The sequence below is a fragment of the Sciurus carolinensis genome, chromosome 5 (genome assembly GCF_902686445.1).
Source record: "Sciurus carolinensis chromosome 5, mSciCar1.2, whole genome shotgun sequence".
NCBI lineage: Eukaryota > Metazoa > Chordata > Mammalia > Rodentia > Sciuridae > Sciurus > Sciurus carolinensis.
The window spans coordinates 15147661-15170766 of record NC_062217.1 but is presented as its reverse complement, the minus strand read 5'-3'; the positions used below and the strand labels follow the sequence as shown (position 1 = coordinate 15170766).

Below are 23106 nucleotides of genomic sequence, written 5' to 3'. Positions count from 1 at the left end.
AACAGCATTAGTCATAAAAGTCAAAAAGGAGAAAAAATAATAAATGTGTGTCAACTGATGAATAAATAAAACGTATATCTATGCAATTAATACTATTTACTATTTCATGAAAAGGAATGAAATGTTGATTAGTGTCATAACGTGGCTAAACATTGAAAATATGCTAAGTGTATGTTAGTCGGATTTCCGTCTCTGACAAAATGCCTGAGAAAATCAACTGAAGAGGAGAGTGGTTTTTAACTCATAGAGGTTGCAGGCCATGGTTGCTTGATCTGGTTGCTTTGGGCCTGTGTTGGCACAGTACATCACAGCAGTGGGAGAGAGTGGTGGAGAAAGACTGTTCCACTCTTAGTGGTCAGAAAACAGGGGAAGGGACAGGGCCTCCTTATCCCCTTCAAGGATGTGACCCCATGACCTGACTTCCTTTAACTAAGCCCTACCTCTTAAAGATTCTGCCATCTCCCAATAGCACCACAAGCTGGCAACCAAGCCATTAGCATGTGGGACTTTGGGACACATTTAAGATCCAAACCATAACACTAAGTGAATGAAGCCAGCTACAAAAATGCCACATGGTATATAATTTCATTTATATAAAATGTCCAGAATAAGATCTATAGAGATAGAAAGTAGACTTGTGTTTGGCCAGTGGAGGAATTGGGAAGAATAGAAAATAATTGCTAGAGAGTGCAGGGTTTCTCTTGGAGATGATGGTAATGTTCTAAAATTAGGTTATGATATTAGGTCATGATACCTAAGTTAGGCTGTATTATTATGCAACCCCGTGAACATCTTGCAAAAAGTAAAAACAAGTGAGAGGCTGAGGCTGAAGGGTACAACTCTGACAGAATGCTTGTCTGGTATACGCCAAGCCCTGGGTTCCATCTCTGGCACTGCAATAAAAGAAATAAACATATCGTGGGGCATGTGAATTATATCCCTCAAACTGTTAAAATTTTTTCAAGGTTCAATATTAATATTATGCCTATTATGTGCCATCTGAAAATATTCAGGTTACTAAACATAATTTCTAAACTTGAGTTGCACGCAGTATAGAAATTCTAATTCATTTGGTTGGTAGTGGGGTGTGGGCATTGGTATTTTTTTTTTAAATAAGTCTTCTAGGTGATGTCAAATAGCAGTCAGGGTTGAGAAGCACTAAAGGAAATGGAGAGAATCATGTGTACACAATGACCTTCACAGATATGAGTACAGTAAGTGAATGGCAGGCCTTGAGGGTAGCTCAGTGGAGAACACTGTCCTAGCATGCCTGGGCCCCGGGTTTGATCCCCAGCACTGCAAATAATAACAGGGCAGGAAATGCTAAAAACCCTAATAAGGAAGGATTTCCACCTAAAAGAGGGGTGAGTAGGTTGTGAGGTATAAAATTTCATCTAACATACAGCTGAAGAGTTAGAACGCCACCAGGTAGTCACAGTTCAAGAGGGACAGGTCGGTAGTCCCGTATCAAGGGAAAGATGCAAACAAGACTATAAAATAAGACCCTGCCTTGTCTATGACCCTGAAAGCATGGTTCATGGGTTGGATTAGCAAAGGCTCTGTGAGCCACACCAGGGAGATGGAACTGTGCTTTCAAAGAAAGGCTCTGTTTCTGAGAGAGAAAACTAACATTAGTATGAAAGAATGGAGGGGTGAGGAGGGGAAAAAGTGACAGAGCCAAGTAGGAGGGACTGAGAGACAAGAGACAGCAACTTGAGACATTTCTGGAAGAGGAGTCACAGGATTGTGTGATCTCAGGATCACAGAGCCCGGCACTGAGTAAGTTACTCATTAAATACTTTTTGAACAATTATTCAAAGTCAAGGTGAGAAGATGGAAACGTCAATAATAATTCTGAAATTCTTAGTTTGAGTAACTGGGAAAAAGCAGTATTATTACAAAGAAAATAAATAAACAACTTTTTAAGGCACTTTGATAAATTTGGCTCTTTAGAAATTCAACTTTTAATATTATAATAATCTGACATTGTAATAATGTGTGGAAACATTTGAGACTCAAACCCATGAATGCCACTCTAAAGTATTTTTTTTTCCAAAACAGTAAACAGAAAAAAATTTAAGGAAGTTTTTCTTCAAATTTCCACTTTCTGGCTAACAACCATGATTCTGTTTTAGATAGCTCTACTCCCCGTGGCCAGCATGAACAGTTAACTTTCATCTGGGGGGCATTTGTGGTTGTTCAATAATGAACACCTTTCTTCCCCAGCCTGAATTCAGAATCAGCTGGAAGGGAGACACAGGATCAGAGTGTAGCAGTGGTCCACTTTATGGGTTGAATGTAGCCCTTGCTGCTCTGTCACTGCAACTCATTTTTAAAATGGACTTGTTTCTTTCTCTTCCTCTCTCCCTGCTCCTACCTAATCTCTCCCCATCCTGGACAGAGTTATCTGCCCCTGAGTACACACCCATCATAGGAATGAAGTAATTCAGACTTGGGGATGGCACCAGAAGATCTGAGAAAGGACTATCTCCCAAATTAACAAGTGAATTACCACTCCAACAGAGAACACGGGGAATGTAGCCTTTGAATCCCTCTTTAAAAGTCCCCTGTTTCTGCTGATGGGCAGAATCACAGCCTCTGGGACAGGAGTCCCCTGTGTTTCTCCTTAACTGGGGGGTGGGGGGGGACATGACCTTGGAGAAGATATTTTAGGAAGAGAGTGTAGATTAAAAGCAGAGAAGAGTCCTAAAATGGAGCCCCAAGGCCCTTTAGCATTGGGTGGAGAATCCATCAAAGGAGACCAAAGTAGGAAGAAACATACAGTAATAGAAGTGCAGAGAGTGTTTAAAGAGAAACTGGAGTTTAGACTGCTGAGAGGTTTAAGGACAGAAGAGCAGCCACTGGATTCGAACAGTTAAGACCTTTGTTGAGTTAACCAAAGCTATGTTTTAAGGAGAAGGAGATAGAAACCCTATTAAAATATGTTGAGGAGAGAATGGTACATGAAGATGTGGAGACAGCTGTGTTCGGTGACACACACCTGTAATCCCAGAGACTTGGGAGGCCGAAGCTGGAGGATCACAAATCCAAAGCCAGCCTCAGCAATTTAGCAAGGCCCTAAACAACTTGGTGGGAGACTGTCTCAAAATAAAAAATGAAAATGGCTGGGGATGTGGCTCAGTGGTTGAGCACCTCTTGGTTTAATCCCCAGTATCAAAAGGGGGGTGGGGAAAGAGGAAGCACTATCACAGCATGGCAGCACACACCTACAATCTCAGGGGCTTGGGACATTGAGCAAGAGGATAAGTTGGAGGCCAGCCTAGGCAACTGTCTCTGAAAGCAGCCAGAGACCACTCCAGACGCAGGGAACTCATGCAAGAGATTTTATTAAGCAGACTGGCAGAGTGTCTGCCCACAGGGTGAGAGAGAGAAAATGAGAGAGTGAATGAGAGTGAGGAGCAGAGAGAGACTAGAAGATGGAACGGTGGGGAGCCAATCTTAAGTAGTGGAATTTCGTGAACTAATAACAACGGACCAATGACTGACTAGGGAGTTTGGGGCTAGCAATCTGGACCAATGACTGCCAAGAATGTTCACAGGCTGCCGAGCAGTCCAGTGGCGGGCTAGGATGTGCGCAGACGGATGATCTGGGTTGTAAAATGGTGTGGGGGGTGCAGAATACTGGCAGCAGCAAAATAGCAGATCTGATGCCAATAGCCTCAAATTTAAAAAATTTTAAAAGGACTGTGGATGGAGCTTATGGTAAAGTGCTCCTGGGTTCAACCCCCAGCACAAAAATGAGTAAAGAAATAAGGAAGCACTGAATTTATAATACACAGATTAATGGAGGTTTGTGTATTTCAGCAATCTACAAAGAAAAAAGTTACTAAAAAAAAAAAAAAAAAAAAAGAAATCACTGAATCCTGACTTGCTCAGCAGCATAGCAAATGCAGTTCCAATATTCACATGAAAAATCCAGCCTTTCAAGAAATTAAGAATCAGTCTAGGATTACAGTTCAGGTCAAATGCTATGTCACATAAGGTAATCCTTGGGCAAAACATGACTTTTTTCTCATTCAAAACCAATGGCCAACCTTCCTTGAATGGGTAACTTTTTACCATCTCACTAACATCTCAGGATACTACTGTGAGTTGTATATCTTTATTCTTTTACAAACAATAAAGCCTAAGGAAGTTTAGAGAAAAGTGAAATGAGTTATCCACAATGGAAAAAAACAAGGTTTGCCCAAGCTGGTGAACCTTGTGCCACTGAACTTGGAGCTGGCAATCTCTCCATCTTCCAGTATTATGTGAGCGTCACCAGCAGAAAGTCAAGGAATACAGTCAGTGAGTCAGCCGTTCTGATGCACTTGATGTAATCGAGCGCCACAAGGCTAGACACGCATAAAGACGATTGCAGGAGCCAATGGTTGCCTCAGCACAGGCTTGAAATGGGGTCACCAGAGCCAAGTCAGTAAACGACTGGCAGGAATGCTCTGGTCCTTCACAGCCTACAACACAGACACTGAAATCAGAAGGACAGAAAAGCAACCTGCCCAGGAGTCAGACACATCCACTTTTTGCCCAGGCTGGACTAGGGGTGTAGTTCACTGATAGAGTGTATGCCTAGCATGCGCAAGGCCCAGGGCCCAATCCCCAGTACCGAATACCACACAATAAGCTGCTAGGCTATAGGGCTGGGGTTGTGGTTCAGAGGTAGTGCTTGCCTGGCATGTGTGAGTCACTGGGTTTGTTTCTCAGCACCACATAAAAATAAATAAATAAAGATATTGTGTCCATCTACAGCTAAAAATATTTTTAAAATAAATAAAATAAAATGCCAAATTAAAAAAAAAAAAAAGCTCCCAGGCTACATTGAACACAATTTTAAAGTACAACTTACCATTAAAGGACTTAAAAAGGCACAGATCACATATGTACCTATGGTAGAATAAATTTTGGTCAGAATTAGATTCTTTGTTCACACTTTACATGAGAAGATGCTTATTTTCCTACAACTCAATTTGCATAGGAAGTGTAAACTAATCTTCAGGAGAGGAGGGAAAAAGAATCTTGCTCCTGTTGGTTGAATTTTCTCTCTTAAAAGAGAGGATCAGTCCAGGAGGGAAATAAATAACTGCAGACATTTTTCCCATGCATGAAATCCATCTGCATATATGTAGAGATTTGAAAAAAAGAAATGTAAAGGGACCTGGGGTTGTGGCTCAGTGGTCAGAGTGCTCTCCTAGCATGTGTGAGGCACTGGGTTCCATCCTTAGTACCACATAAAAAAATAAATAAATAAAGTAAAGCTATCGTGTCCATTTACGACTAAAAATATTTTTAAAAAGAAAGAAATGCAAATATATTATTTCTCAAGCGGATACCAAAAAAGGTGGTATATGTCTACAGTGGGACATTTGTCAACCATAAAGAGGAGGGAAATTCTGACCCATGCTACATGGATGAAACTTGAGGACATTTTACGAAGTGAAATAAGTCTGAAACAAATTGGCAAAGGTTGTACAATTCTACTCCCTAGAGTAGTCAGATTAGTAGAGACAGAAAGTAGACTAGTGGGCACGGGGGCCAGGGAAGGGGGAATGAGGAATTAGTATTTAATGGGGACAGAGTTCCTGTTTGAGCTGATTAGAAAGTTCTGGAGATGGATGGCGGTGATGGTCACCAACAATATGAATGTACTTAATACTAAAGAACTGTATGCCTAAGACCTGTTGGGATTGTAAATTTAATGCTGTGGTTTTGGTTTTGTTTTTGTTTATGTTTCGGTACCAGGGATTGCACCAAAGGGCACTTACTCAAACACATCCCCAACTCATTTGGGTTTTTTTGTTTTGGTTTGTTTTTTGGGTTTTCGTTGTCATTGTTGTTGTTTGAGACAGGGTCTGGTTAAGTTGCTTAGGGCTTCACTAAATTGCTGAGGCTGGCTTTGAACTTTGATCCTCCTGCTCCAGCCTCTCCAGCAGCTGGGGTTTCTGGCTGGGCCACCACACCTGGCTAATGCTATGTATATTTTACTGCATATTTATATGCAGTATATACATATACATATAATATATGTATATATTATATACATATAATGCTATGTATATTTTACTGCAGAAACATGGGCTCCGTCATTCTGCATAACTACTAATGTGGCTCCAACTAAACTGAGAATAAAGCTTATTTTCGTCACAAGTGGGGCTACTTGCCATACACTGGTGTAGTTAAGAACACTGGTACTTTGCTCTTTACTGAACAAAGGAGATAATTCCAATGTCAAGAGTCTTATCTCCTAAAATGATGGGGCCTGCCCATTCACCTAGTAGTGTACTAGCCTTGAGGGACCAAGGCCCTGTGTCAGTCATAGCAGAGGGAAATTTGGGAGAAATCCTGATCCGTATTAAGTCAAATATGGCTTAAAGAATTTCGAAGTCTTAAAGAATAAAAATGTTTAAAGACTAGACTAGAGACTAAAATTGAGCTGGGGTTGGGGATGTCGTTTGATAGTAGAACATGTGCCTAGCATGCCTGAGGGCCTGTGTTCAATCCCAGCACCACCAAAAAAAAAAAAAAGTGACTAACTTAAGAAATGCAAAAACCTATTTTAAAGCTGAAATTATTATTGGGGCTGTGGTTTAGTGGTAGAGCCTTTACCTTGCACATGTGAGGCACTGGGTTCGATCCTTAGCACAACATAAAAAAATAAATAAAATTAAAGGTATTGTGTCCATCTATGACTAAAAAAAAAAAAAAAGCTGAAATTATTAAAATAGTTTGGCACCAAGTGAAACACAATGGACTCTAATTTTAGACAACAATACAAGGAATTAATTTCATGTATGATAAAAAATAATTTGAATTTCTCATTCATATTATTGAAGAATCGATACATTATTTAGTAAATGGTGTTAAGGTAACAGCCTGACCACATGGAAAAGACAGAACAGGTGACACCTTTTACCAGGAATATATGGATCAAAGATTCACGTGTTTTGAAAAATGAGTCCATAAAAGTCCTAGAAGTAAACACACTGATTTTTATCCATTAACACTGGATTAGAGAAGAACTTTTATTTTGGTGGCAGTTCTAGGGATCAAATGTAGCACATCCTAGATAAGCTCTCAACCACTGAGCCCACCCCCAGCCCAGAGAAGACTCTGTAAATAAAGTATAGTCCCAGACACTATGGAGAACAAAGCTGATAAAAAAAAGGATGCACTATAAAGAAAGTTTTGCATCAGGGCAAAATTGGCATCAAGAAAAATCAAAAACAATCTGGGGATGTAGCTCAGTATTAGAGCGCCCCTGGGTTCAACCCCTAGTACTGCAAAAAAAAAAAAAAAAAAAAAAAGAAAGAAAGAAATATCAAAATATAAATGATAAGGACAAAATAATTTCAACCTATGTTACCTCTCGTAACTCTTCATGTGTGGGGAGGGGAAGGCTACGGGGGATGGAACCCCAGGCCTGGCACATGCTGGGCAAGTGCCGTACCACGGAGCTATGTCCCTAGCACCACCATATGACTTTTAAATCAACTAATCAATCTTCAAAAATATTTACATTTCTTTGTTGTATACATTGGAATTACCTTGAAAATACAGATAAATCACAATCTTTACAGTGGTAAATCTCCTATTCATTAAAATTAGTAGCTCTTCATCAATTTAGGTCAATATCATTATAAAATATCAGTAAAATACTGATATCAATATAAAACTTCTCCATAGTTTTATAATTTTCTCTTTGAAGATCTTGCAGGTCTTTTGTTGATTCCTAAAAATAATACTTTTTGTTACTATGGAGAATACTTCTGTGACTTAATTTTGTAATTTTTAATAGTTTGTTAGTTGCATATGAAGTTTTTATATATTGCTCTTCTACCAGCAACTTTATTAAACTGTTGTTATTTGGAAGATTTCTTTGGATTTTCTATGTAGATACTTATAAATAAGTAGACTTTTTTCTTCCTGGTTCTTAAAACTTTGTGATTTTTTTCTTTTTTATCTTACTCGTTAGTCTAGGACTATTCAGTGTCTGGCAAATGACTAGCCGTCATTGTTTCATTCCTGATTTTACAAGCAAATTTTCAGATATTAAGCAAACGAGATGCTTACCAGAACCAGAATTTCTGATATAGATTCAGATTAAAGAAATTGCCTTCTATGTCTGTTATGTTGTTAATCATTTTTAAAACATCTAGAATGAGTATTGCATTTTACCAAGTGGTTTCTATTGTCTATTGAGATGATCACAGGGTATTCCTCTTCGGATCAGATACCGTAGGGACTACAATTAGTAGATAAGATAAAGTTCAAATACCTTTTATGACATGTCTGCGAAATCACACTTGATAGTAAATTTTTTTAACAAAATTAGTAAATTTGACCTGGTACTATTTTGAAGAGGATGTTTAAGTCTATGTTCATAAATAAAATTGACCTCTTATTTTCCTTTTATATATTGCTTTTCTTTAGTTTTTATATCAAAATCACACTTGCTCCATTAAATTAATTGGGAAATTACACTTTTTTTTCCTGTAGAAAATGTTAGGTAACCAGGGAACTCATTGATCTTTTAATGTATGGTAGAATTTGCCTATTTTGGTCTGCTTTTTGTTTTATTAGTGGATACATTTTAAACTATGGATTTTGTTTTTTAACTCTGTGTGTGTATGTGTACTCTGTGCACACATGTTCAAGCTTTCTAGTTATTAATTTTTCTAGAAACTTTTGCATTTCACTTAAGACCTAAAATTCATTGGCATAAAATAGTTCTTGGTAGCCTCTTATTTTGAATATCTTTCTCTGTAATTATGTGTACTTTAATTCCTAGTCTTAATCTGGTTTTCTCTCTGTTTCTCAATAAGCATCTCCATAATTTTTTAAAAATCACATGTATTATATTATCTTCATTTTCAATGTTGTATGCTCAGTCTCAGTATTTTAGATTCTTGCTTTTAATTTTGGGGGCAGCGTGTACTGAGGATTGAACCCAGGAGCATTTGACCACTGAGTCACATCCCCATCCCCACCCCCGCTTTTTTTTTTTTTTTTTTTTTTTTGAGACAGGCTCTCACTAAGTTGCTTAGGGTCTTGCTAAATTGCTGAGGCTAACCTTGAACTTGTGATCCTCCTGCTTCAGCCTCCCGAGCTGGTGGGAATACACGCGTGTGCCACCACGCCCTGCCGATTGTATTATTTCAACATGGCTCTTTCCTAACTAATATTTTTGGGTGCTTGTCACATCAAATAGTTCTCTCCACTGAGGTTGGGATGCTACAACTCCCCAGACATGTGGACTGTCTTTTTCCTTGTAATTCCGTACAGTTTTGTGTGTGTGAGGTGACATTGATTAGTAAATTATAGTCTTATTCCATTTTCCTAGAAAATTGAATGATAGTAACATTTTGGGGATGATATATTTCATAACCTATAACTACTGCCTGGTAAGTTAGTAGCGTCTCCTTCTTTTTTCTTCTCAGTTTCATGGGTCCTTACCATTTGGTTGTATCTCTTGTAAACCTATAGGTCCAGCTTTTGCCATTCATTCAGTATGGCCATTTCTGTCTGTGCTTTGGGAAGGTTAGTCAGTTTTAATTTACTGTGGCAACTGTATGTCTTGGGGCTGATATCAACCCTCTTATTTTGTCCTTTTTATTTATCCTGATTACTCCATGCCATTTAATAAAAAAAGAAAATAAAATTATAAATAGAATATGAACATATCTACTTCACACATTCACATAAAAATAAACAATACTGTGAAAAGAAACACATCCAAGAATTAATGATATAACAGTTTTTTTTTTTTTTTTTTTTTGTGGTGCTGGGGATCAAACCCAGGGCCTTGTGCTTGCAAGGTAAGCACTCTACCGACTGAGCTATCTCCCCAGCCCGATATAACAGTATTTTTTAAGTGGAATTATGGGTGATTTCTTCTTCTCTCCATTTTTTCTGTTATCGATTTTCCATGATGAGCAGATACTGTTAGAATAAAAAGGGGGGGGGGGGTAGAAACTGAGTATAAACTTTGTTTAGGCAATAAAACTGACAAGGATGATGACAAACCAATGCCATGTCTGCCCTTCCTTTTCTCCTGTCCCAGGAGCTGCTGGGCCTTCGTCCAGGGGAGGTGTGACTCTCACCAATCCCTAGACTGAGCTGTTCTTTAGGTCCAACAAATGGCAGTGTCCTCACCTGGCCCTGTGGCTCCGGGCGTGGGAGGGGAGGAGCGGGTTAAGAGCTTGGTGGCCTGCCCGACCTGAACACTCAGGGCTTATCCTGCCTTTGAGTCTTCTAGGATATCAACAGGATGCGGCCCTGTGCTTTTCCTCCCCTGGTTTCCCAAAACAGAAAATGCCGTCCTTTGTCTAGACAGTACTTTGATGGATTGTGGCTAGGACCATTTTAAAACTTTGCCTAGATGAAAATGTTCCGCAGCTATGTAAAATTGAATTTGTGGAGGTTGTGTTTGCTCACTCTGGATTCCTAGCCCTGGTACAATTTGGCCTCCCATTCTTTTTGAACTGCTTAGCTTGGATTTAATTTTGAAGAACCCTTTATTTTTCATGAATTCTTGGCACTATGTTTCGTACCTTCTGTTGGTCTGGGTCTTTGGTTAATGGGAGATTTGTCTTTTATGTAGTATAATATTTTGCCAGCTTTTATATCTGGGCTACTGTTTTAGTCCATTTTCTGTTGCTATAACTGAATACCAGACAGTAAGAAATTTATAAAGAGGGCCGGGGAGATAGCTCAGTCGGTAGAGTGCTCGCCTCTCAAGCACAAGGCCCAGAGTTCAATCCCCAGCACCGCAAAAAAAAAAAAAAGAAAAAAAAAAGAAATTTATAAAGAAAAGAAATTTATTTCTTACAGTTTGAGAGGCTGGAAAGTCCATGGTCAAGAGGCCACATCTGATGAGGACCTTGCTAGGAGAGACTCTGTGAGGAGTCTTAATGTGGCACAGAACATCACATGGCATTGGATCTCATGAGAGACAATCAAACTGACTTTTACAACACACCCGGTCTCCTGATAACCCCCTCCTTCCCTCCATAACCCATTAATCCATTAGTCTATGAATGGATTAACCTGTTCATGAGTGCAAAGTTCTCCCTCACTCAGTCACCTGCTGAAGGTCCCAACTCCAAATGCTACTAACATATGACTTTGAAGATTAACTTTTCAACCCATGAATTCTGGAGGACAAACATTTAAACCATAGCAGTTACCTTATCAGAAACACAAAAATCTCACCTTTTCAGACTTAAAAACTAACCAGAGCAAAGGGAAGCCCACAGTCTTATTGTTTTAGAATGCTACATACCACCAATCAGGACTGTTTTCAGTCTTTACAAGTTCTAGACAGGCTCAGCTACACAATTGATAGGGTCCAATACAAAATTAAAATGTGGGAGTCATTGCTAAAAACCTATTGAGACTTGAGATGATAGCAGCAGAGCATTAAGCCAGTCGTGGGGCTCTTATAAACATGGGACCTGCACCAAGTGCACAGGTCACATGCCCACAAAGCTGGCCTCAGCTCTGGACACTCTTGGTGGGTCCAACAACCCCACATTATATCACATGTCAAAATGCACTTACAGACCACATAAAATACATTTTTGTTGGAACCATTTTTTAAAAGATTTTGCTTTTGAAATTACATGACCACAAATGACTCATTTATTTTGTGAAGTGGCTCTGGTAGCTCTATAAATAGCCTACTGTATATGTTGGGAATTCTTGGGCAATGAGAAAATCAGAACTTTCAAATCACTTTCAAAAGTAACAAAACTTTTTTATTTATTTTTTTTTTTAATTTAATTTTTTTTTTTTTTTTTTTGTACTGGGCGATCCAACCCAGGGCCTTGTACTTGCTGGCAAGCACTTTACTGTTGACTACATCCCCAGCCTCAAATATTTTTATAAACCCTTGAAACACTCATAGGCTCCATGTACTATGACTATAGCACTTAATGCAGGGGGAAATTGTGCTAGGTGCCCCAAGTCTGATTTGTGCCCTCACAAGAGCAGGCCAGTCCCACCTACACCTTATCCCCTACATATACACACAGAATGAACGTCATCAACAAAACACACCAGACAGCCAAGCTCTGCTCAGCACATAAAAGATTTAGGGCCTCGTTTCTATTGCTTTTGGTTACTAAAGTTGGGACTGAATACGTTAGTATTTAGGAAAAGCTCTAGGTATAGAAAATTTTGCTTTATTTTGTGGTAGGATGTTAGGAAAGACTGAAATCATTTTATAATTTTTTTTTCAGTATTAGACATTGAATCTGGGGGCACTTTACCACTGAGCTACATCTCCAGTCTTTTTTATTTTTTATTTATAGACAGGGTCTCACTAAGTTGTTGAGGGTCTCACTAAAACGCTAAGGTTGGAGCTGTCTTGAAATCCTCCTGCCTTACCTTCCTGAGTTGATGGGATTACAAGCATGCTCCATCATGCCCAGCTCATTTTACAATTTAACAGCTTTAAATAAGATGTGCTAAAGCACCACAAAGACACACATGGATAACTTAGCTTTGTTCATGTGGTATTCTACTTCTCATAGGTTGGTCCTGTTAGAATCTCAACTAGAACTAGTCTGGGAAATAAGGACTTGTCATATAATGCCACTTTTTATGGTTTGGATCTTAAATGTCCCCAAGGGTCCATATGCTAAAGTGTTGGTGGCTAGCTCTGACACTATTGTGGGGGTAATTACACCTTTAAGAGGTGAGGCCTAGCAGAAGGAAGTTAGGTCATTGGGGGCATACCCTCAAGTCAGATATGGAGACCATGAATCCTCTTCCTCTCTGTATTTCCTGGTCACTATGAGGTAAAAAGGTTTCCTCAGCCATGATGGGCCACCTTGCCACATCCAAAAACAATGGGACCAAGTGACTGCAGACTGAAACCATGAGCCAAAATAAATCTTTCTTCACTATAATCTTCTATCTCAGGTATTTTGTCACAGCAAAGGAAAGTTGACTAACATACCACCTCTTCTTTGGCTTCTAAACAGATAGAGGCAGCAAAGATGGAGACAATATAGCAGAAAGAAAAAGCATGGCCTTGGAGCCCAGAAGATGTTTTTAAATTTGAACTTGCCCACTGTATTTCATATTCATGATCAGGTCACTCTCTCAGAATGTTCCTTACCTATAAAATGGGAATATTAATATGTACCTCATAACTGCTATGAGAATTAAATATATATATACACATGTGTATATTTATACATGTATACACACACACAAACACATAAAGTTTGGCCCAGGAGCACTAAAATGGAAGTTTCCACTATATAATGTTTATTATTATTAATCACCCAAACATGAATTTTATGGCAGCCTCCCATAAAAGGAAAAAAACCAAAAAACTCAGTAGAGAGTTTAAATTACTTATATGATCCCCATAAAATTAGATTAATTGGACAGTATAATCCATATTGGTCATGCATCAATTTTTCTTATCTAGATTTAGCAGTGATTGTGCACCCCATGCTATGATAGGTCAAAGGAGCTTTGGATCTGCCTTCAAAGAGTTTGTTTTCTGGTTGGGGACAAAGATGAACATTTGAAAAGCAATTAGAAAATAATGTGAACCAGTGTATAACTGAATGCTGGGAGGGTGGGGCAGGTGCAACCCACCACCGGTTTTTCTTTGTTTGTTTTTGGTCTGGGGATTGAACCAGGGCCTTGCACTATCAGATTTTAATAGAGAAGAGGCTTAGACTCATCTTGTGAGGTGGTTGGAGCCACCACTCCTACACAGGGCTGCACGGAACATAGACACCTGAACAAAATTAGGGCTGGGCCACCAGGAAAGAAGGTCATATCCAGCAGTATTATCCATAATACTGGTAATATTCATCTTCTCACTTACCTTATGAACTGAGATTATTCACTTAAAAAGCATGAATCTCATAAACAATGGATGCACAGAAAATGCTTAACAAAGGTAGCTGAGTGTGGGCTGGGACTTGTGATCTGTTTTTGACAAAGGGAATAGGCAAAAGTGATAGGATGTTCTTCCATGATAAGGTTGCAGAACAACATGACTTCTGTAATGACTGTTTTATGGTCTTCTAATGTCTTACATTTGGATGAAGCAGGTCACAGTGTTGGAGAGGTTCATGTGGAAGAAACTGCAGGTGGCCTTCAGCCAACAGCATGTGAGAAACCGAGTCCTGCCAACAGACACTTGAGTTAGCTTGGAAGTGCCTCCTTCCCCAGCTGAACTTTGAGACAAGACTGCAGCTCCAGCTGATCGCAGCCTGCAAGAGACCTTGAAACAGAAGGTTGTTCACAGCCTGCAAAAGACCTTGAAACAGAAGGTTCAGCTAAGCCATGCCTGATTCCTGGCCCACAAAAACTATAAGAAAAGAAGAAAAAATTGTTTTGATCTGGGAGTGTAGCTCAGTGGTAGAGCATTTGCCTAGCCTGCAGAGGTCTCGATTCTTAATCCCCAGCAAAAAACAAACAAACAAGCAAAACTATGACATAATAAATGCTATTCCAAATAATTGCATTTTGGAGTAATTTGCCAGGATGGTTAATTTCGTGTTAAATTAACCAGGCTAAATGATGTCCAGATAGCTGGTAAAATTTTATTTCTGAGTGTTGGAGTGGGTGTTTTCTGAAGAGATTAGCATTGGAATCATAGGTTGAGTAAAGAGGATCTGCCTTCACCTATGTAGGTAGACATCATTCAATTCTTTGATGGTTGAAATAGAACAAAAAGACAGAATAAGGTGAATCCCTCTCTCTGTTCTGGGAGTCCATATTCTCTGGATCTAAGACCATGGCTCTTCTGGTTCTCAGGTCTTTGGATTCAAGTGGGGATTTATACTATTGTCCCCTCAGTTCCTCCATTCTCAGGCCTTCAGACTCATACTGGAACTACACCCCCAACTATGGGACTGCTCAGCCCCCATAACCGTGTGAACCAATTCCTATAATAAACCTACTCCTATAGATAGATAGATAGATAGATAGATAGATAGATAGATAGATAGATAATGGATAGATAGAAAGACAATGTATAAAATTTGAGGATTCTGGTGCCAGTTTACAGAAGAAGAAATAATAATAGTTAACCTCGCTATGCATTGATTACGTGCTAGGCGATGTGTTAAACCCCATACATGTATCAACTCGTTACCACCCTACAAGATGGGTGTTATTATCTCCACATTGTAAATGAGGAAGCCAAAGCACCGAGAGGTTAAGCAACAGGTCCAAGGATGCACAGTAAATAACACAGGATTTCAACCTATCCTAAATTCCTAGTTATCACTCTTACTCATGGAGCCTGCCAAGTGTGAATAAAAAGGAAAGAAATCTGGGGAGCCCTCCCTTAGGATGATGACCATGGGGCCAACCTCTGGGCCTGAGGGCAGGCCAAGGGAAGAGGAGGAGTACGCTATGTCTGCTGTAGCCCATGGCCCCATGCATGTCTGGGGTAAGCAGGGTTCAGCTTAGGGTACCTTTTTAGAAAATTGTTATAAAATATATACAACATAAAATTTACATTTTAGCCATTCTAAGTATACAATTCAGTGGCATTAAGTATATTCACAGTGCTTTGCAAGCACTACAAAAGTCCATTTCCAGAACTTTTCCATAGTTTTTAATTCCAGGAAAATATCTCAGACTCCCAATAGTCACTTCCATCCTTCCCATGAGCTAGTGCCAGGTTGTCTTTGAAAGTACTCAAGAAGCAAGTCCTTTCCTTCCACAGTTAGCAAGAGAGAGAGAGAAAGGGGGGGGGGGTTTGAACGCTGCTTCCCCTAGGGGAGGCAGTACTTTGTCTTAAATTTATTCCCAGGGACGAGTAAACCAGAGTGGATTTAGTGTTCTTTTAAGCCACCCAGTATCAAAGCCACACTCTCTACCTGGAGAACTCCCTATCTTGTGGGACTTGGTGAGATTCAGGGACTGCCTTCCTCTGTGGGAACAGAATGATCTCTTTTCCAGCATCCTTTGCAACTAGGACACAGAGAGCTGCCCAGATTCTGCCCACTGGACTTCCCCACACAGGGTTTTGACTCAGGGACTAAAGATCCCAAGAGTCGGTGCCTAGGTGAAATCCATGCTGGCCTGCGTAGCCTACTAGAACCGGTCTGCACAGGTAGGTACCTAGGGGTTCTGACAACAGAGTCCAGGGCCCAGGAACAGTGCAAGGGACCATGCCTGTGCCCAGTGGCAGTAATGAGGGCATTTTCACAACATTTCAGAGATGCTATTTCATGGCTTGATTGTCCAGCAGCTCCTCAGTACACACTTTGAATTCTCTCTTGGACATCCCAACACTGAACACAGAAGATTTGATTTGGGAGTTTTGGTTTAAATCTTGCAAAGGAAGAAGTGCCTTTGTGCCCTGAGCAAAACAACTTCTCCTTGCTCTGTGACTCCTCTCTCCCTCTTCTTGTGGGTAGCCTCAGTGGGCCGCTCCTGAGAGATGAGAGGCCCAGGTTCAATAAAGACAAAAAAGGTTCTATAGTGGCCAAAGACAAGTTTTTCCTATTTCATCATAAAGTCTATTTCCTGTTTGACACTGACCCACTCGGCAAAGTGTGGTCATATTGTCCTGGCAAAGTGCTATTTGAGCATCTCAGGATATGACTCTGTGTAAAAAAGTTGGTGTTTGGATGCTGTTGAGGAACATGTTACTGTACAGGCAGATTGAAGATAACACTGTAGTAGTAACAGCAGGATAGAGGGCTCTACTGACCACTGGCACTGATCTGTAAGTATTATGGGCTGCAGTCTTGATTTGGCATCCTCAGGTAATCCTGACTGAAATTCATTAGCCCATCAGGCCACCATCCCTACACCAAGAAAAAATGCCCATGAGAAATAGGAACATGGGCCTTTGGAAGGTTTAGGACATCTCAAGTCTTCAGGCACCTAGACATAATTATGGGATGGACTATGGTTATGTTCTAAAAGTGTTCTCAGTCTTCATGAAACCCTTTAGAAGCTTAACCAAAGAAGAATCATATCATAACATTGGGAAATTGAAGTCAGCTCTGATCTATCCCCTGCACGTGCTGAGTTCGCCAATGTGACTATAAATGTGTGCTCCGTGCTGATAAAGTCACAGAAAAGTTTGGAGCTCCTCCTCTCATCTTCGATGTCTCTTTCTTTCTCTCTTTTCCCCTCTCTGTCTTTTCCTAGGGCCTGCTGTAATCTGCTTGGTGGACAGATAAGAAGAGCTTGGGTAGAATGTGAGGTTGAAGTTATAAGTGGAGAGGGCTGGGTTTCAGGAACTGAGAAAATATGGACTCAATCCAAGATGTCATTAAGAGAAAGAGGGTAATATACACTACTTGGGGAAGTTTTGGGGGGATAAAAGTAAACCACATGATGTATTTACCCCAATGAGCAAACTCATTGTATCTGCAACTGGTATTTTATCAGAATCACTTCCTTTTGCAGCCTCGAATTTTCAGAAAGAACTCAACACTTGCACCCCGTTGACTTTTTTTTATATGGGATGTAAAAGAAGACACTGGCGCTCCTGCTTGAACCAGAATGTGGTGGTGGCAGTAACAATCAGGAAGCAATGTGGCCTTTCTCTTCTGGCATCGTCAGAAGATCGGAGTTCTAATTTGCCTTGTTCCACATAGGGGATAAGGCAATAGGCCTTTGGAAAAAAGAAGATTCTTGTGGTTGATGTCAGTCTCTGAAACCACCGTGGTGGATCCAAGAGCCCTAGGGTCAGCTCACACTTGAATCTTCTCAGATTGTCAGGTTCAACCACTGAGCATCCCAACTCAAATAACAGAGTGGGGGGACTATGGATGCTTTAAGTAGTGTTCACATTCTGTTTCATTCTCAAATGTCCCCCAGTGAGGTTTCCCATGGGGGTGGCAATAGCCTACAGGTGGAATGGCCTGGCAGCTCTTCCTCACTGGGCACCTTGGGATGAATGGTTGCTGGCTGGTCCATCCATTTTCTCTCAGTGGACAAACATCAAGCAGATGTTTAGCAGTAAAAGCAGAGAGCAGCTGGATGACCAAGAAGCAACAAGTACCTGTTGACATGAGGTAACAAAGGACCTGGTGTCTCAAGCTGTGCTACACCCTGAATGATCTCCCACCTTTTTTTTTTTTTTTTTTTTAGGGTTTTTTTTTTTCACATTTCTAATCAGTTGAACATAATGGTGGGATTCATGGTTACATATTTGTACATGAATACAATATAACAGTATAATTTGACCACTATCGTTCCCTAGTATTTCCCCTTTCCTCCCCTTCCCTCTCTCTCATCCCTTTTCTCTACTCTGCTGACCTCCCTTTGATTTTCAAGAGATCCTCCCCAATCTTTCTTTTTCTTTTTCTTCTCTAGCTTCCACCTATGAGAGAAAACATAGGACCCTGACCTTCTGAGTTTGACTTATTTCAAAGTTATTTCAAGTTCCATTCATTTTCCTGCAAATGACATAATTTCAATTTTCTTCATGGCTACATAAAACTCCATTGTGCATATATACCACATTTTCTTTATCCATTCATCTGTTAATGAACAGCTAGGCCAGTTCCATAGTTTGGCTATTGTGAATTTTGCTACTATTAACATAATATGATGACTTTAATTCTTTTGAACAAATACCAAGGAATGGTAGAGCTGGGTCTGATCTCCCACTTCTTGATGAACCACAAGGGCTGCCTCTGTTTTGAAAGAGATGCCCTTTCTTCCCATGTATCGTGTATCCTAATGACACACTCCATGCCTAAGATAACCTGTCTGTTTTTTTTGTTTGTTTGTTGCCTAGAAGACAGAGTTTAATTTTTATTCTTTCTGTGATAAGGAAAAGGTGATAAAGACATTCCCTTCCCCCCATCTGAGTTTTTATTAAATGGGATTACATAATATCCCAACTTTTTAATATTAAGCTATTGGTATACAAGGAACTTGCTCAGAGCTCAAGCATGAATAATATTCAAATTTGCAAATTTTCCATACTTTACAGATAGGCAAATATTTTATCAGAGTATCCACTTAAGAGATATGTAATTCAGGCTGGGGATGTAGCCTTGCCACACTTGCCTAGCATGCATGAGGCCTGGGTTTGATCGCCAGTACCACAAGAGAGACAGATAGACACTAGACATTGACTTGTAAGACAACAGTAGTAACTAACTATATACTTCCTTATTCTGTTCACCAAAGAATACCACGTTCTGCTAAGAATAAATCCCAGATATATGGCCATCTCATTCTCCTTAACTCTGCACAGCAAAATTTACTATTCAGTCTCTATGTCCTTGACTCTTTTTTTTTTTTTTTTTTTTGGTGGTAGTACAGGGGTTGAACCCAGGGCCTTGTGCATGCTAGGCAAGCACTCTACCAACTCAGTTATATCCTCAGGTCTCTCTGTCCTTGACTCTTATAGTCCAAGGTAAATCTTGTATAAAACTGGAAAATTGAACTCCAGCAGAAACAGTGGTATTAGTACTATACTAACCTTTAGGGGAATGATTATAATTGCTTATCAGACTGCTTACAGTCTTAATAGAAGCCCTGCTCCCTTGAGTCTCTAGATTGAGATATTCTAATATTTGAAAAGTGAGGAGGTGTCATTGATAAAGGTCTAGTTCATGAATAAGGTTCTGGTCTCTGGAATGATGGACAGTTAGTTCACAACATTGAATGCATCTCTGTTTCAAACATGTGGCGGGCGAGACCTGGGGCCCAGGGTTACGCCACATGCATCCAAAGATGGCGACTGGCAGAGAGTCAAACGGTGTGCTGAATGTGCCTTGAGAAAAACAGGAAGCGTTTACCATTGGCTGTATGATAATTGGTTCAGCCGCCTAGCGCGTGGACAGATATATCTTACATGTATGCTTGAGCTCGTGATCGCTTGACCTTTAATAGGATTGGATGGACATATCTGGTTACAATTGCTTATGCATGAGACTGCTTATATATTGAGGGTGTTATCCGAATAAAGCGGAAGCTGCTTCGTGAACTTCTGAAGAGTACTTGTCGTTTGTCCCCCTGGTCGGTGGCAAGCGGCACAAACATGTTCCTTATTCTTTCCTACCAGGATTCACAGAGGTATCATTTTAATGTATAATTTCCATTCCATACTATCAGCTCCCCAAAAGACATCAACTGGGAAAAATTTCCAATTAGTAAAGTCATCATTCACTGGTGTTTCCTCTTTTATTTTTTAGTTGTTAATGGACCTTTATTTTACTTATTATATGTGGTGCTGAGAATCAAACCCAGTGCCTCACACATGCTAGGCAAGCGCTCTACCACTGAGCCTCCACCCCAGCCCTGGCATTTCCTCTTTATAAAGTAAATAAAAGGATGTTTAGAAGCTGACCAAACACCTTGAGTATTCTTCCAAAAAGAATGTTCTATCACGGCTACCAAGACCTACTGAATCTAAGATTATATGGACTATGTAATAGCATAAAATATGGCAACATCATACATTTCCTATTTCACCATCTACCATTCAGGAAAAAGAGCTGTTTAGTATTGTTACCAGCAATGTAGCCCAGAGACCCCATCTAGATCCTGGCTGGCTAGATTTCACCAGGCACAGTAACACAGGAACAAATGAAAAGTGTCAACATCACTCTGTTGGTTTGTTTTCCTTATTCCTTTGGTGACACTTCCACCAACTCCAGGGAACACTGTCTCAGGGCACATTGCTCAGCTCCCTGCCCAGATGCTCGGGGATAGAGCTATGGGCTTCACTTTAGCCAATCCTGCACCTGGCCCTCATGAGGCAAACCCTGTAGCTTTACACTGAGGAAAGACTCATGGACTTTAAACGACAATTCTTGATTTTATACTTTCCCAAGGAAATCAGAAAATAATATCAATATTAAAGAAACTGAATTTATACTAAACAATAATGCAATGCTTCAAAGAGCAAAAACCTAGCATGGACAAAATTCAGGAAAACATACCTTATCAATCAAATGTTAGTTTGACTAAATTATCGTAGTCAATGTAATGTATTGCTGCATTTACAAGCACAGCCTGTGGGGAGCCATCCATGTCTAGTAGAAACAGGCTTGACTGAGCCATAGGATACAGAGGTCTGACTCCCAGGAACTAGCAGTCATGGGAGACTGTTTCAGATAGCCTAGGAGTAACTGGCCCTGCTTGGGATTGGCTCACCGTCTGATGATATGCTGCTTCCCTAGGCAAATGGCTTCCCTAACTCTGCCCCATCCTGTTCCTCACAGTGCTTCTGTGTGACTATAAATAAAAGTGACAGTGGTGTCCTCCATCTTGTTGGAGGCCAGATCCGGTATGGCCCGATCCACCATATCCCCTTTCATTTGAAGGGAATATTGGTTCTTCTGTGTTCATTTTTTTTTTTTTTTTTTTTTTTTTTTTTTTGGTGGTACTGGGGATTGAGCCCAGGACCTTGTACATGCAAGGCAAGCACTCTACCAACTGAGTTATATCCAAGCCTGTTGTGTTTATTGATTAGATAAGTTTATTAGTAATTGATTTATCACCAACACTGTCCTCCAACAGTTATCCCTTCCCTCATCCATGCTGGATGTGGCTGAAACCCCCACAACAGCCTACCATGTTTTTCTAAGATGGTACTGGTGAAATACATGCAAGTAGTTCACAGAGGAGACAGCACTTTAGCCTTTTCATGTCTTCAGAACATAAAGAAGTAAGGGAGAACCAGGATGTGACATTCAGAAATTGACTGGTTTATAGAAGTTGAGTCAGGAGACAGTTAAGTACCAGATTCTCATTCACTTACAATAGTCTCAGAAGTTCCCATTTGGACCCCAGCAGTTCTCAGCCTTGTTGCATACACGTCGGAATTACTAGGAAGCTTTCGAAAATTACCAAATGCCCAGGCCAATTAAATCTGGAGTGGGGGGCCCCGAATCGGTGTTTCTTGTTTTCCCAGGTGACTCTAACCTGCACTCAGAGTGCAGACCACCGAGGCGTCCCCTTCAGAGACCTATTTCCTGAAAGCTGAGTAAGTGGAAATCCTGTCTAGATAGTTTTGCTTTTCCTAAATTCCATCAGAAAAAGGGATTTTTTTTAAAAGAAAAAGGCCCTGCTGTGCCTCCTCTAATGACACAGCCTGCTGTTTGGGAGGTACTGATTGTTGGGGTTACTCTGGAGCATTGGTGGGAAAGAAGAAAGTCCTCGTCTTGGCAGAGCAGCTGAGTTTCAGGCTTTGGCAGCTGCTTCCAGTCACAAAAACTGCCCCCATGCCCATGAGCACCTTGATTAAATATGCTGACACCTGGTTTATTTTGTAATGAGGCAGGGGGCTGGGCAGACACCAGCAGATGGGTCAGGAGAACTATAAGAAGAATGTACCCCTTTCTTCTCACAGGCTTCAAAATGTACAATGCCCCAGAGCATGCGCAGCAACGTGATAACCAGTGTCAGGAAAGCTGAATTAAGGAAGAACTGAGAAGAACCTCCGTGAACCACCACGGTGCCTGGTCCCAAGAAGTCAGACCGGGGATTGACAAAGGAAATACTCTGCTTATGGTCCCAAAGCCCAAAGGTCAGCAATTGCATAGAGGGTGCTGTCCCATCTGGGTTTATACACATCAAACCCTCCTGGCTTTAAAAAAGAAAGTCTATAATAAACAAACCAAACATTGCTTGGATACTAAGAAAAACACTCCAAAGATTAGCACATATTTCTGTATTGGTGCATCTTTATTGCCAGTAATACATCTTGCTATGAAACAAAAAAGGCGTGAAAGCAATGGATACATCAACCAGAAGAAAGTTCTGGCAATGAGGAAGATGATGTGTAGTAATGACTCAGTGGCGATGGTGAAGACCTAGAGGGCAAGCATAGGCTGAAAGTCCCTGAAGGTCACCCTTATGGCAACCATGGAAACCAGCCTGGGGACCTGGAGGGGACCCAAGATAAAGGCCTTCTTAAATCTGTTGCAGACACATTGTTAGCAAAAACTAGCTTGAGTCAGTCATTATACCTGTGGATTATCTGGAAATCAGTCGCCATAATTGTGATCACAGGTCATGTGATCAGGAACATTGGGTGGCAGGGAGATTTAAAGACAAAAGGCAGAAAGATTGAAAGGGGTTATAATGTGCCTGGCACCCAAGTCACAATGGGAGTATCTCGCAACA

General features: G+C 40.4%; 1 pseudogene; it reads right to left on the bottom strand.

The window, feature by feature from the left end:
* Positions 1-9927: 9927 nt before the first annotated feature.
* LOC124985525 (gamma-secretase subunit APH-1B-like) lies at positions 9928-22847 on the bottom strand (annotated as a pseudogene).
* Between the last annotated feature and the right edge of the window lie 259 nt (positions 22848-23106).